Below are 13,254 nucleotides of genomic sequence, written 5' to 3'. Positions count from 1 at the left end.
GCTCCTGCCCTGCTTGTACTCTGTCCTTCTCTCCCTCAAAATAAATAAACATTAAAAAAATGTTTAAAATAAAATAAATAAAAAGGTAAATCCTGGGGTTCCTGGCTGGCTCAATCAGTTAAGTATCTGACTCTTGATTTAGGCTCAGGTTATAACTCACGGTCATGGGATCAAGCCCCATGTCGGGCTCCACACTGAGCATGGAGTCTGCTTAAGATTTTCTCTCTCTCTCTCTCTCCCTCAGTCCCTCCCCTGCACTCACTCTCCCTCTCTCTCAAAAAAAAAGGTAAATCCTGGCATGCTTAGCTGTCTCAGTTGGAAGAGCAAAAGAGCAAACGACTATTGATCTCAAGGTCACAAAATCTTGCCCCACATTGGGTATAGAGATTACTAAAAAAAAAATTAAAATAAAATAAACTATAATAAATAGATAGCATCCTTCATATGCTATAACATAGATGAACCTTGAGGACACTGTGCTAAATAATATATGTTAACATGTCACAGAAATACAAATACTGCATGATTCCACTCACATGAGATTTCTAAAATAGCCAAAGTCATAGAATAAAGAGTGGAGAAAGAAATGAGAAGGTACTAATAAACAGGCATAGTTTCAAAAAAAAAAAAAAAAAAAACAGGCATAGTTTCAGTTAAGCAAGATGAAAATGTTTAGAGATTCGCTGTATGACATTGTACCTTCAGTCATCACTACTGTATTGTACACTTAAAAATGTGTTAGGAGGCTAGCTCTCATATTAAGTATTCTTATCACATTAAAATAGATAGAGTAGCCTATAGAACTAAAAAAAAACAGTGGGGGCACCTGGCTGGCTCAGTTGGTAGAGCATACGACTCTAGATCTCAGGGTCATGAGTTCAAGCCTTGTGTTGGGAGTAGAGACTACTTAAAAGAAAAAAGTGTATATCATCCATATTATCCCCACATGATCTCTATCACACCAGGAGAGCTGCACCAGCATATAAATACACCTTCCTAGGGGCACCTGGATGGCTCTGTCCGTTAAGTGTCTAACTTCCAATTGGGTCACGATCTCGTAGTCTGTGGGTTTGAGCCCTGCATTGAGCTTTGTGTTAAAGGCTCGAAGCCTGGAGCCTACTTCTGATTCTCTCCCTCTCTCTCTCTCTCTCTCCCTTTTCTCTCTCTCTCTCTACCCCCCCTCATTCACGCTCTCTCTCTCTCAAAAATAAACATTTAAAATATTTTTTAAATGTTTTTAATGGTTATTTATTTTTGAGAGAGAGAGAGAGAGCATGCAAGCAGGGAGGGGCAGAGAGAGAGGGAGACACAGAATCTGAAGCAGGTTCCAGGCTCTGAGCTGTCAGCACAGAGCTCGATGCAGGACTCGAACTCACAGACCATGAGATCATGACCCAAGTGGAAGTCAGACACTAAACCGACTGAACCACACAGATGCCCCAAAAATAAATAAACATTTAAAAAAAATTTTAAATACACCTTTCTACATCAATAGTCATTTTTCCCCTAATCATGCCCACCATTAAATTTTTAATACTTACAGATATGCTGTTCATGCGCCATGTCCCTTTGGAGGGCCACAAACCAATGTCCTCTGTTGAAATAGCTGAGATATTTTTGTCCCTGCTCCCCAACCCAAGAATCAGTTATCACTCCTTTGGGAGTGATCTTGCCCCACGAAGTTCCCAAACCTCCCTCCTTGAGAATGCTTGGTCTATGCTGACCAGGAAAGCCTCTGACGGGCATGTCTGGTGAAACCTGCGATTCCCACATACATCTTAACATATTTCCTCCACACAATAGTGACCATGCAAATCACAGAAGACACAGGACAGCCCACTTAAAACCCAGCCCCAACTCTGACATTTAGAAGCTTCGTAAAAAGAAACATACAAGTTGGGAATGCAAGCTGGTGCAGCCACTGTGGAAAACCGTATGGAGGTTCCTCAAAAAAAACAAAAATAGAACTACCCTACGACCCAGCAATTGCACTACTAGGCGTTTATCCAAGGAATACAGGGGTGCTGTTTCGAAGGGACACATGCACCCCCATGTTTATAGCAGCACTATCAACAATAGCCAAAGTATGGAAAGAGCCCAAGTGTCCCTCGATGGATGAATGGATATAGAAGATGTGGTATATACATACAATGGAGTATTATTCAGCAATCAAAAAGAATGAAATCTTGCCATTTGCAACTACATGGATGCAACTGGAGGGTATTATGCTAAGTGAAATTAAAGACAAAAATCATATGACTTCACGCATATGAGGACTTTAAGAGACAAAACAGATTAACATAAAGGAAGGGAAACAAAAATAATATAAAAACAAGGAGGGGGACAAAACAGAAGAGACTCATAAATATGGAGAACAAACTGAGGGTTACGGGAGGGGTTATGGGAGGGGGGATGGGATAAATGGGTAAGGGGCACTAAGAAATCTACTCCTGAAATCATTATTGCACTATATGCTAACTAATTGAGATGTAAGTTTAAAAAATAAAATTAAAAAAAGAAAAGAAAAGAAACATACAAGTCAAAAATTTGATCTATTTTTTTTCTTCTACTTTCAAAGAGGAAAGAATTATCTCTGATAATTTTTTTAAAGGATAAGGCTGGACAAATTATCAAGTCTGGGCTAAATCAATATGACCTTCCATGTGTTTTACCCACTGTTATATGATATATAATTGACCAATGATGAAAATCGACAGAGAAGAGATGTTACACAAGAGCTCGGAGTTATTAAATTATAGGCTAACAAGCCTCCTGCATTGCATTGCAAGATTGCCAGTTCTCTGTCTCCTATGTTTCAATTTAAATAATCTAATGTTCTGCTCAAGGTCAGAAAGATCCCGTGTTCATGCATTGTGATGAGGTGAGGTTTTCGCTGAGTGTTAAGAAATAATAATGATCATTTAACAAGTAGGACAGAAGATAATCCATTGCTGAAAATAGTATCCACAACCAGCTGGAAAGGTTGACTATGGAAGAAAATGTACTCAGACAAATGCCAGTGGCTTGACACTTTGCCAGAATATTCTTCTTCCTGGTGTGTGTTTTGGACCAAATTCTTCTTATACACCAAACACGGTCCCACCTCACCCCCAAATTAGTTCAATGAATTGTGCTTTAGTAGCACATGTCCTCAGCCTACGATGAGGCAATATTAACAAAAATACCCTAGCATGCGAAATTCATCCTTACCGTAAGAATCTTGTTGAGGATATCGTTCACTACATAATACAACATGCTCTACAAGACAGTAGAAATGTATCTTTGCTTTCAGCCCCAGTAATAGTTGTACTTCTCCTAAGCAGCCAGTTTATTTTTAGATACAAACCATGAACAGTAGACCCTTGGCATTTGCAGATTTGATATTTGCCAATTTCAACGTTCAAAAGAGACAAATCAGATGGGTCTCAAGTTCAACTCACAACCACCAAAGCTGGGATGGGGTATGAAACTCGTGCTAATAAGTGGGTCTGATGCCCCAGTGTGCACACATTAGTACAGCATTGTTCGCTGAGGTTATCAGAGTGAGCCTCATTGTTCTTTGCCACCTGCCATGTCTGATCATGCTTAACTCCTCATCTGGCTGCTAGAAAACTCAGAGTCAATTTTATATTTCCCTTCTGAAGTGAATTAAATGTCACTGCATTGATTCTGGGCACCAACCCCCTTCTCCTTAAGGATTCCATCTTAATGCGGTTAAGTTCAGAGTTTCCAGGCACCCTTCCGAACAGTGTTACTCCACCCTGGACAAAGTCAGAGAGCTCAGCTCTGGAGGACGCCTGAGCTGGGTTCTGCAACAGGACCAAAATGAACAGGCCAGAGTGGCTCTCCTTAGTTCAGTGCCACTCCACGACCGGAAATGCTCACTTCAAAAAAAGAGTTCCATCTTGGCTGAGGAGAAGGATGAGGAAAAATAAAGAAATGGAAATACTCATCTTTCACCCACACTGAGAAAAAAAGAGGGCATCTTTCCCAGCAAATAAGGGGGAGAGTACCAATTCCAGCACACTGAGTTTTGAGAATAACTTCTGGGTATTTCCAGCAAAGGCACTCAGCAAAGTGGTCTACCTCCTAAGGGGAAATCCAGAGACAGCACATGTTGGTTGCCAACTCAGCTCCAGAATGTCTATACAGAAGACACTTAGGGTAACATTCTGGGTGGAAGCCGGGAGGGATTCAGAGCTGTGTTTACATGGAAGGAGAGATGGAATGGAATTTCCCAGAGAAATCCACAGAGCTTTAGCACCCTTCCCAACAAGCCACCCTCTAGAACAGTCACCAAAAATAGGTCACATGGGGCGTCTGGCTGGCTCAGTCAGCAGAGCACGCAACTCTTGATCTCGGGGTCGTAAGTTGAAGCCCAATGTTGGGTGTAGAGATTACTTAAAAATAAAATCTTTTAAAAAACTGGTCAAATACTTCCAGCAATTAAGACCCGTTTTATTAACGATTTCCCCCAATACTATTACAGGTTCTGTCTGTACTTCAGACATTCACTGAATAAGTTCATTTTAAGTGACTTTCATGGGCCAGCAAGATGCCAGATGCTGGGGAGACTTGAAACATGTAAATCTAGTTTCTGTCCACAATGAATTTATCATTTACAAGTGTATTTAGACAAAGACACAAATTACCATATTCTGCAAGTCTGAACATCGCCAATGCTATCAGAAAGGCACAAATAGCTTACGGCAGAAAAGGAAAGTTCACATGTTGCTGAGGAGAATAATGAAGAAACCATTTGTGGTTAGGGGCTCGCCATACCACTCCCGGCTTGGCTAACCGTTAGTCTAGGGCAGTCTCCAGAGACCTACAAAAGTCCCATGATCACAGACATCGAAATGTCATCTGAGGCAAGAACTGATAAAATCCATTACAATTAATCTTGCAGAACTTCCAGACTTGACTCTAGGACCTTCGGTATCTTGAATCCTCATGACAACCACACAAGGGAAGCATTATTATTCTCACAGATAAACTGAGTGCAGTGGTCACCCATTAAATGTCATCACTGGGGTGCCTAGCTGGCTCAGTCAGAACACATGACTCTTGATCTCGGGGTTGTGAGTTCGAGCCCCATATTGGGTGTAGGTATTACTTAAATAAATGAAATTTAAAATACATACATACATACATACATATATACATACATATCATCATAGTCAGGATTTGAACCTAAGTCTATCAAAGTCGCCCGTGTTATTCTCGTTATCCCATCCTGCTTCTCGCAACTTCCTAGTAATTGTATTTTACCAAAAGACAATGTTTTGAAGGGAAAAGTATTTAAGAGCCAAAGGAGCAAAGCCTTGGAAAACACTGGGCTTTTCCAGGGGAAGGGAGGGATTTTTGTTAAGATGGTCTGATGATACATCCCAAAGGCACACAGAATTCATTATTCTCAGGGCTCGTATTTACCTGGCTGTAATTTTTCCTTCAGCAAAACCGCTAGTTATCAGCCTCTTTTGAATATTAATAATAAGAGTTTTTGGATGACCATATATGAGTAGCTAGAATCTTTGTATTGAAAGCTAAGTGTCCTAACAGGAAAACACTGTGCATCTCTTTTCCAAAAATCCTGTAGGTGGCATCCGTGCACTGGTTTCAGCTAAAGGAAACACCTGCCCTTTCAGGAATCACATTAGGCAAACAGCATACATCAAATGTAGCAACTCTTTTCTTTCTAAGTGAGAAAGACGTATAGCCTTGTTCCCTGTACCTTCTCCCTTTTAAATTTTTTTTTTTCAACATTTATTTATTTTTGGGACAGAGAGAGACAGAGCATGAACGGGGGAAGGGCAGAGAGAGAGGGAGACACAGAATCGGAAACAGGCTCCAGGCTCTGAGCCATCAGCCCAGAGCCCGACGCGGGGCTCGAACTCCCGGACCGCGAGATCGTGACCTGGCTGAAGTCGGACGCTCAACCGACTGCGCCACCCAGGCGCCCCACCTTCTCCCTTTTAATAACACTTATGTTCACCTGGTGAAGATATAACCTGGGTACTGAAGGGTAAGTGCCAGATTCCAGACACCTCGAAGCCTCAGCAGATGACCATATGACCTTGAGCAGGCACCTTGAATAGGAACCTCTAAGGGTTCCTTTTTAGAAAACGATAAGGGTGATCTAGACAGCCTCTAATGTCCCTTCTAAACTCAAAAATTTTACTTTGCCCCCCCCTCCCCCCGCCAAGAATCCTAAGTGATCACAAAGGGAGAAAAAAAAAAGGATTTTGTAAAGTCAAAGTTGAAAGGGACTATGAGAGTGATCCAGGTCAAAAAGCCATTCTGTTCTCAGAAGTCCTCTTTCGTATCTCCCCAGAAGACTGTTGGCCTCCAGGAGTCAACAGTTCATGAATTCACAGGACAGCCCATATGACTGCTGGAAAGTTCTTAATGCTGAGTTGCCACGCTGGGCCTAATCATGTATTCTCTGGTAAGACTCACTCCATGGGCCAACTCTCCATTTACCTGGAAGCAGAGATCATGCCCCCATTGGGCTTCATATACTCTTACATACACACAAACCCCCAGAGCCTGTCCATATCCCTGTTCATCCTTTTTTTTAATTTTATTTTTATTTTAAGTAATCACTACACTCAACATGGGGCCCAAACTCACAACTGAGATCAAAAGTCATGTGCTCTATCAAATGAGCCAGCCGGGCACCACTGTCTACATCCCTTTTAATCCTGCTACCTAGAAGTGAATGAAATGTTCCAGATAAGTATAACTAAAATGGAGTAGAACAAAACTATCCACTTCCTTCTTCCAAATACTGTACCTTTATTATTTCACACTATTAATAGCACAGTGCACTACTAATTCCTAAACAGCCGTAGCCAATTAAAACTTCTAAAGCAACATGGTCCAATATGGCAGCCACTAGCCACATGTAGTTATCGAGTACTTAATATGTGGTCAGTGCAGTTGAGGAACTGAATTATTTTAATTTTATATAATTAAATTAAATTGAAAAACAGATACTTAGTTCAATTACTGGAAAGCTTTTATTTTTTTTTTTTTGTAAGTTTTATTTATTTAAGAAATCTCTACACCCAACATGGGGCTCCAACTCATGACCCTGAGATCAAGAGTCGCATGCTCTTCTAACTGAACCAGCCAGGTGCCCCATAAATCTTTTAAATAAGTTGGAAACTTCATAGGAATCTACTTTTTCAACTGTAAAGTTTATGAAATCTAAGTACAGATCAAGTATTTCCAGTGAAAATTTTGCTTCTGGATTGCGATGTGTTCTCTGTTTAAAATACACACTTGGATTTCAATGTTTTCATGTAAGAAGTATAAATACCTCAATCATTTTTATATTGATTATATGTTGAAGTAATATTTTTAATAAATTGATTTTGATAAAATACATGATTAAAACTAATTTTATCTAAATCTTTTTACTTTTATTAATGGACTTAGTAGAAAATGTAAAATTACATAGATAGCTTGTATTACTCTATTAGACCATGCTGCTTCAAATTACCCAAAGTAGGTGCCAATCTCTATTTCCTGTGCAAATCTATCCAGTTGGGTTTTCAGTTTCTAGTGTAGAGCTTTATATTAACTCCCTTTACGTTTCTATTTCTTGGGTCTGATTTGTTATTTTAACCAGACAATATGGCCTTTTGGAACTCTGATCCCATATATTTATAAACCCCTTCAACTTCATGTTATCCACAAATATGATAAGTAAACTTTATTTATATTCATCTAAGCCTTTGATTAAAATGTGGACAAAGTCAAAGCTGAAGACATTATCAGCCACCATCTTTCATGTTAAAAATGACCCATAAATTAAGCATCACCTTGGATATGTTTTTTCTTTTATTAGCTAACTAATAATTCAGCTAATTGCAATAGTATACAATCTGTAGTTTTCCATCATGTACTATGTTGCTCTGATCTGCCTACCTCCCGACAAAGAGATGATGGGTGGAAAATTCAGGACAATCAGTGAAGCTCAGGGTCAGGGTCAGGGTAGGCCTGGGGCTGGGAATGAGGCATCTAAGGAGACAAAGACAGGGCAGTGGCTGAGATAAGCAAGGTTGCAGCTTGAGAGAGCAGACCATCTCAAACTGCCTTGGGCTCTCAGATAACAGGGTGAGAATGCAGGGGCCTCTGGGACCTGACAGAACTGAGACCTTCAAGTAAGCTTGCCAGGTGGGAGGCAGGTACTCGGAGTGAAGTCCAGGGTGAGCCAGCCCTTCCCTTTGGCTCTCAGTTCCCTTGGTCTCCCTTGTCTTAGGGTCGGAGAATCTTAAAGGACTCTTACACATTCTTTCACTCAAATTTCTAGTCTGTTCTGCATCAGCCCTGAGAAATTGGAGGTGCCAGTCATCTAGTCGCTGCTGGACACCTCCGCCAGCAGGGGGCTCACTATTTCACCGGGAAATGTTCATTGGCAAAAAAAAAAAAAAAAAAAAAAAAAAAAAATTCAAAGTGTTAAGCACCCTTCTTCCTTAAATTAAGTGGAAATCTGACTCCTTAAAACTTCAGCTCACTGGTCTTATTTCTGCCTTTTGAATAAACTGAATTCTTCATCGACATAACAGGTACAGTTACACATCAAGGTAGTAAGTGACCTTAATTCTGTTCAGATCCAGGTGATCCTAATCCTTTCAGTCATTCTTTATTAGAAATGACTTTTAATTTCTTCACCATCCTAGGTGCCCTCCTCCAACACACAGAAGAGTAAGACTACCGACACCCCTCATAAAGTACAGCACCCTGTACTGAGCACAGTACTCCTGCAATGTACCAACTACATTCTACCTTCTACTCGAAGGTGCCAAGTGAAACCTTCTCCCCCCTGTTCCTTTGCGGCTGTTTTTTTTTTTTTTTTTTTCAACGTTTATTTATTTTTGGGACAGAGAGAGACAGAGCATGAACGGGGGAGGGGCAGAGAGAGAGGGAGACACAGAATCGGAAGCAGGCTCCAGGCTCTGAGCCATCAGCCCAGAGCCGACGCGGGGCTCGAACTCACGGACCGCGAGATCGTGACCTGGCTGAAGTCGGACGCTTAACCGACTGCGCCACCCAGGCGCCCCGCGGCTGGTTTTTATCTGACAAAGAAGTCCAGTTTCATCACCTCCATAACATAGTGCTTAACAAAATATCTATGACACCATCCAAATATTTCCCTTCGTGTTATTTTTCTTTTAGTATTGCTCCTGACAGTTACTGGAAACTATCTATTATCTGATGTCTTTATTGAATGGACTTTTATGTTCTCTCTTTAGTTTCATTCCATTTCATATCAAATTAGCTGCTTTTTCAAATTCCTGTGCACTTTTTATGCCCACTTCAGTTATAAACTTGCATTGGGATTCTGTGGGGCACAAGCAGTAGGCAACGTGAAAATGCGTCACCACTCAAACTAGCCTGTTCTTCAATTCATGTAATTTCTTACGGGGATCAGTAGGCTCCATGATTAACAACTAGCATGTTCTTTTTTCATTTTCATTGTCACAGAAGCCATTAGGGCCAGGACAGAAGACCTGAATCCTTTAAGAGCATAAACTGGTACCACGCTTTTGTTTTCCCCTGCTGAGTCTCTCACAGGTCTATGCAGCGAGTAGAGCGTGGAAATGGAGTGTTCTGGTTTTGAACTTTTGCACTGTGTGCAACACACACACTCAGCGAGGGAGACTAAGGCTCATAATGTCTTGTTCTCTGGTTCCCACCAAACTGGCAACTGAGGTTCAATATTCGGAGTAAACCAGATCTTTTAGAAAGCTGTATTTCAGTTCACTGGCAAGGGGCAAGTCTTTGGTGTTTCTGAAGTGGTGTTTTAGTGGAATGATGTCCTGGGGGCTAAGAATGCAGAATTTTACACACCCAGCTTAATCCCACCATTACAGAACTCAGTGTCGCCAAAGGTCAGACTACATTAAGTAGATGTTGAGCTGCTGGCCAGCCTCATTTACCCAGACACATGTGAGCCAGATATTCTAGTTAACAGAATATGATTCACATAATTTCTTCAGCTCTCCCTATCCTTTATCCAGCCACCGTATTATTGGGGACATGATATTCTGCTAGACAGTCTACACCCTAATTGAAATTACCCAAAGACAACAGCGTGATGAAGTGGTTTGAGCATAGAAGCTGCAAAGAGAGATCCATTTTCCAATCCAACTAGGAGGTTAATGATTATATGTCACTCTGGAAAATCATCACCTCTTTGTAGAAATGAAAACTAAGTCCAAATGCATGTTGCTTTGTGTTGGGTCAGACCCTCTAACCTTTGGAGGGGAGAGGTCAAGGCCTCATTCCCACCCTGCACTCTTACCCCTATAAGGGAGCTCTGATAAAGGACAAAACAGTGCCCGCAAGATGCGAAATTTAGAAACAGTACTAGAGAGTAGAACTTTCTGTGGGAGGAGCAACAGAGCTTGAAAGCCCCTGCACGAGAAAACAGGTGTAGGGAAGAGGGACTTATTCTCCCCCTAACTGGACCAGCAGGACCCCCATGGTGCCCATGTTAAAGGAAACAAACCCAGAGCAGGTGGGTTACGGCCAGCTCTCCCTTAGGCCTTAGGACAGGAGGAAAAAGGAAATCTAAGGTTCCCATAGCATCTTCCTCAGCTCAGCAACAGGACAGACGTGATGGAGGGTTGGGGCAAACTTGCAGCAGGAATAAAAAAGAGGATTTGCCTGCCTGGTCCTCTACCCTGGGAACCACGCATCCCTCTAGGGGCTAAGAAGGGGCTTGGGACTGTGGGACATGGAAACGTGTCTCCCAAAACGCCTGACATTCTGGAACCAGGCAGCACTTTAGTATAGTGAAGAGTAGAATCCTGGTGAGCTGGTTTTCCATCTTGGCTTAGGCTTCTACCAACTGTGTGACCTTGAGCCTCAGGAAAGTCATCTATAAAATGGAGATGATAATATTATCCACCTCAAAGGAGTAAGACTGGAAGGGTTGAAGCTCTCATAAAGAGATTATCGGGAAGTGAGTGCAAAATAAGAGTTCCATAAATATGAGCCATTGTGATTATAATGAAGCTTTTCAAGCTGAGGTTAGAACACGCTGATTTGGTGTCAGCATAATCAGGGCCCTTAATTCATATTATAAATACCCACATGGAGCCTCAGAAAGGTGAGCATTAGGTGACAAACACCCTGGGGCAGCCCCCAGGGAGAATATTTAATAACTGAGGAAGCTTCTGGGTAAGGTCTTATTATCAGTCACATCGATTTCCACCTCCACCCTCCGCAGCGGCAGCTCAGAATCTGAAACCTAGTAAATCCTAGTTGCTGGTGACTGAAAAGTGGAAAAACTGCACAAAAGTCCTGACCTTGTGGTGCTGATGTTCTACTGCAGGCAAAGAAACAAGTAAATAAACCAATCCAAAGTTATACACAATGGTTTAAGTTTCATGAAGAAAAAACGCAAGGTAAAAGAATAGAGGGTGCTGAGTGCTTAGGTCGAGCGGGCTACACAGTCTCAGAAGAGACCCACTGGAGCAGCAAACGGACTGCAAGGAGGAAACTGGGAATATGGGAGGTGAGCTCCCCACAGAGGAGCGACAAGTGCAAAGTTCCTGAGGCAGCGCTTGGTACTCCGGGCATGGGGAAGCCATTGCGTAGAACACGCAATAAATACTGGGTGATTGAAGGAATGGTACCAAGGCCAAGATAAAGACTTAGGGTTTGGGGGTGCCCGCGTGGCTCAGTCCGTTAAGCCTCTTACTCTTGGTTTCAGCTCAGGTCATGATCTCACGGTTCCTGAGATCAAGCCCCACATCGGGATCTGCTCTGACAGCATGGAGCCTGCTTAGGATTCTGTCTCCCTCTCTCTCTGTCCCTCCCCCACTCGTTCTTTCTCTCTCAAAATAATTTTTTAGAAAGACTTGCAGTTTGTTCTTTTTTAAAAAAAATTTTTTTTGATGTTTATTATTTATTTTTGAGAGAGAGATTGACAGAGTGCAAGCAGGGGAGGGGCAGAGAGAGAGGGAGACACAGAATCTGAAGCAGGCTCTGGACTCAGCTGTCAGCACAGAGCTCAATGCGGGGCTCGAACTCAGGAATCACAGGATCCTGACCTGCGCCAAAGTCAGATGCTTCACCGACATGAGCCACCCAGGCGTCCCAACTTGCAATTTGTTCTAAAGGCAATGGAACTTTGAGGATATTTGGAGCAGGAAAATGATATGCTCACATTCATGTTTTTGATTGCTTAAGTACTGTGAGGAAAAAAAAAAAAAGACCAAGATTTAATGAAAGAATGGATGATTGAATGAATTTCAGAGTCCATAACTCCTGCTTTTGACAATGAGGATTTTTCAGGTGGTACAATTCAAACCAGAAGCTATTCTGCTAATATGAGAGAGTAGAACAGTATCCTCACTACATCCCACCCCTACCCTGTGGCTCAGAGTGACCCTAGGGGAAAACAAGTCAGCTGTGGTGCAATACAGCAGGAGCACCTCCCAGCAAAAGTCAGGGGACTTGCCCATGTTAGCAAACCTCACTCTACAGAACTCTGAGCAAGCAAACTGGTGCCTGCAACAGATCCTGGGAAGCTGCAGGAAAGGAGACAGAAAAGAACCAGGATAGCCAAGGGGATCTGGGCTCTACTGACAGCAATGGCTCCTGAGACACACGCCCAGCTGATGATCCCACCAGCTTCCTCGTGAGGAAGTAGAGGTTAAAGTCAGAGCCAATTTGTAAGGTCATTGTGGTAGAGAAACTCCTGTTTAAGGCAATCATTTCAGAAAGCAGAAGTCTTGCCCAATCGTGTAGCCCAGCCATTCTGTTATTTTTTTCAAGTAAGCACCAGCCCAATGTGGGGCTTGAACTCAGACCCCAAGATCAAGAGTCACATGCTCCACCAACTGAGCCAGCCAAGCACCCTTCAATTAAACTTTTTTTTTTTAAGTTTTTTTTTGCGGGGGGGAGGGGGGCGCTTGGGTGGCTCGGTTGCTTGAGCATCTGACTTCAGCTCAGTTCATGTTGTCACGGTTCGTGGGTTCGAGCCCACGTCAGGCTCTGTGCTGACAGCTCAGAGCCTGGAGCCTGCTTTGGATTCTGCATCTCCCTCTCTCTCTGCACCTCCCCTGCTCACATTCTGTCTGTCTGTCTCTCTCTCTCTCTCTCAAAGATGAATAAACATTAAAAAAAAAAAAAAGTTTATTTATTTGGGGGGGGGGGGCAGAGAGAGAGGGAGAAAGAGAATCCCAATCCAGCTCCACACCCATTGTGGGGTTAGACACTGGGCTCTGTCTC

This window comes from Leopardus geoffroyi, chromosome C3, assembly GCF_018350155.1.
Source record: "Leopardus geoffroyi isolate Oge1 chromosome C3, O.geoffroyi_Oge1_pat1.0, whole genome shotgun sequence".
Classification (NCBI taxonomy): Eukaryota; Metazoa; Chordata; class Mammalia; order Carnivora; family Felidae; genus Leopardus; species Leopardus geoffroyi.
This window is presented reverse-complemented; position numbering follows the sequence as displayed.